Source organism: Schistocerca piceifrons, unplaced genomic scaffold (assembly GCF_021461385.2).
Source record: "Schistocerca piceifrons isolate TAMUIC-IGC-003096 unplaced genomic scaffold, iqSchPice1.1 HiC_scaffold_944, whole genome shotgun sequence".
In the NCBI taxonomy this organism is placed as follows: Eukaryota; Metazoa; Arthropoda; class Insecta; order Orthoptera; family Acrididae; genus Schistocerca; species Schistocerca piceifrons.
The window spans coordinates 37501-40517 of record NW_025729217.1 but is presented as its reverse complement, the minus strand read 5'-3'; the positions used below and the strand labels follow the sequence as shown (position 1 = coordinate 40517).

Sequence of the window (3017 nt, the reverse complement as noted above, 5' to 3'; positions counted from 1 at the left end):
CGCTGGCGTTGGAGCTGCCGGTCACCGTAGGTGGCGCGTGTTGTCTCCCGCCGGCAATGCCACGACAGCACGCTCCCGGGCCTCTGTCGGCAGCGGCAAGCTCAGTTGGGAGCACGGGTGGTCGCACCGAAAGCGTCTACTCGCCTAACTCCGGGCGATTGCGCCTCTCTCGAACCCGACCAAGTACTTGGGACGGCGCTGCGCGCCGCCGGGACCTGAGAGGGTTTCGAGGTGTATTGTGCAGGGGAGCTCAGCCTCCTCCTGTTTGCAGAATGATTGAGCGGACGCTTGCGTGTTCGCGCGGGCCCCCGGGACACACTCCCGGGCGGCCGGCTGCTCAGCTCTAGTTGACGCAGCTCCCTGGTTGATCCTGCCAGTAGTCATATGCTTGTCTCAAAGATTAAGCCATGCATGTCTCAGTACAAGCCGCATTAAGGTGAAACCGCGAATGGCTCATTAAATCAGTTATGGTTCCTTAGATCGTACCCACGTTACTTGGATAACTGTGGTAATTCTAGAGCTAATACATGCAAACAGAGTCCCGACCAGAGATGGAAGGGACGCTTTTATTAGATCAAAACCAATCGGTCGGCTCGTCCGGTCCGTTTGCCTTGGTGACTCTGAATAACTTTGGGCTGATCGCACGGTCCTCGTACCGGCGACGCATCTTTCAAATGTCTGCCTTATCAACTGTCGATGGTAGGTTCTGCGCCTACCATGGTTGTAACGGGTAACGGGGAATCAGGGTTCGATTCCGGAGAGGGAGCCTGAGAAACGGCTACCACATCCAAGGAAGGCAGCAGGCGCGCAAATTACCCACTCCCCGGCACGGGGAGGTAGTGACGAAAAATAACGATACGGGACTCATCCGAGGCCCCGTAATCGGAATGAGTACACTTTAAATCCTTTAACGAGTATCTATTGGAGGGCAAGTCTGGTGCCAGCAGCCGCGGTAATTCCAGCTCCAATAGCGTATATTAAAGTTGTTGCGGTTAAAAAGCTCGTAGTTGGATTTGTGTCCCACGCTGTTGGTTCACCGCCCGTCGGTGTTTAACTGGCATGTATCGTGGGACGTCCTGCCGGTGGGGCGAGCCGAAGGCGTGCGACCGCCTCGTGCGTGCTCGTGCGTCCCGAGGCGGACCCCGTTGAAATCCTACCAGGGTGCTCTTTATTGAGTGTCTCGGTGGGCCGGCACGTTTACTTTGAACAAATTAGAGTGCTTAAAGCAGGCAAGCCCGCCTGAATACTGTGTGCATGGAATAATGGAATAGGACCTCGGTTCTATTTTGTTGGTTTTCGGAACCCGAGGTAATGATTAATAGGGACAGGCGGGGGCATTCGTATTGCGACGTTAGAGGTGAAATTCTTGGATCGTCGCAAGACGAACAGAAGCGAAAGCATTTGCCAAGTATGTTTTCATTAATCAAGAACGAAAGTTAGAGGTTCGAAGGCGATCAGATACCGCCCTAGTTCTAACCATAAACGATGCCAGCCAGCGATCCGCCGCAGTTCCTCCGATGACTCGGCGGGCAGCCTCCGGGAAACCAAAGCTTTTGGGGTTCCGGGGGAAGTATGGTTGCAAAGCTGAAACTTAAAGGAATTGACGGAAGGGCACCACCAGGAGTGGAGCCTGCGGCTTAATTTGACTCAACACGGGAAACCTCACCAGGCCCGGACACCGGAAGGATTGACAGATTGATAGCTCTTTCTTGATTCGGTGGGTGGTGGTGCATGGCCGTTCTTAGTTGGTGGAGCGATTTGTCTGGTTAATTCCGATAACGAACGAGACTCTAGCCTGCTAACTAGTCGCGTGACATCCTTCGTGCTGTCAGCGATTACTTTTCTTCTTAGAGGGACAGGCGGCTTCTAGCCGCACGAGATTGAGCAATAACAGGTCTGTGATGCCCTTAGATGTTCTGGGCCGCACGCGCGCTACACTGAAGGAATCAGCGTGTCTTCCTAGGCCGAAAGGTCGGGGTAACCCGCTGAACCTCCTTCGTGCTAGGGATTGGGGCTTGCAATTGTTCCCCATGAACGAGGAATTCCCAGTAAGCGCGAGTCATAAGCTCGCGTTGATTACGTCCCTGCCCTTTGTACACACCGCCCGTCGCTACTACCGATTGAATGATTTAGTGAGGTCTTCGGACTGGTACGCGGCATTGACTCTGTCGTTGCCGATGCTACCGGAAAGATGACCAAACTTGATCATTTAGAGGAAGTAAAAGTCGTAACAAGGTTTCCGTAGGTGAACCTGCGGAAGGATCATTACCGACTAGACTGCATGTCTTTCGATGTGCGTGTCGTGTCGCGCAACACGCTACCTGTACGGCTCGCCGTAGCCGTGCGGCCGCGTGCGGAACCACGCGTGCCTCTCAAAACTAGCGGCAATGTTGTGTGGTACGAGCGCTGAAGCGCTGGAGCGGCTGGCCTGCGGCACCTGGCGCCTGGCGCCGGTTTTGAATGACTTTCGCCCGAGTGCCTGTCCGCTCCGGTGTGGAGCCGTACGACGCCCGTCGGCCGTGAGGCCGTTGGACACAGAACGCTGGAACAGGGGCCGCCACACGCCTCACTCCCGCCTATGCGACCGTCTCGAAAGAGACGGCGGAAACTGAGAAAAGATCACCCAGGACGGTGGATCACTCGGCTCGTGGGTCGATGAAGAACGCAGCAAATTGCGCGTCGACATGTGAACTGCAGGACACATGAACATCGACGTTTCGAACGCACATTGCGGTCCATGGATTCCGTTCCCGGGCCACGTCTGGCTGAGGGTCGGCTACGTATACTGAAGCGCGCGGCGTTTGCCCCGCTTCGCAGACCTGGGAGTGTCGCGGCCGCCTGTGGGGCCGGCCGCGTCTCCTCAAACGTGCGATGCGCGCCCGTCGCCTGGCGGTTCGCATACCGGTACTTTCTCGGTAGCGTGCACAGCCGGCTGGCGGGTGTGGCGTGCGACACCTCGTACAACGACCTCAGAGCAGGCGAGACTACCCGCTGAATTTAAGCATATTACTAAGCGG

General features: G+C 56.1%; 2 non-coding genes and 1 pseudogene across 2 annotated transcripts; all 3 read left to right on the top strand.

Annotated features, from left to right (window-relative positions):
• Nucleotides 1-357: 357 nt before the first annotated feature.
• Nucleotides 358-2268, top strand: LOC124773124. The gene has a single exon (XR_007014473.1). It is a non-coding gene; the product is annotated as a small subunit ribosomal RNA (ribosomal RNA).
• Nucleotides 2269-2620: 352 nt separating this feature from the next.
• LOC124773131 lies at nt 2621-2775 on the top strand. The gene has a single exon (XR_007014476.1). It is a non-coding gene; the product is annotated as a 5.8S ribosomal RNA (ribosomal RNA).
• Nucleotides 2776-2964: 189 nt separating this feature from the next.
• LOC124773128 overlaps nt 2965-3017 on the top strand; it is a 4227-nt pseudogene continuing 4174 nt past the window's right edge.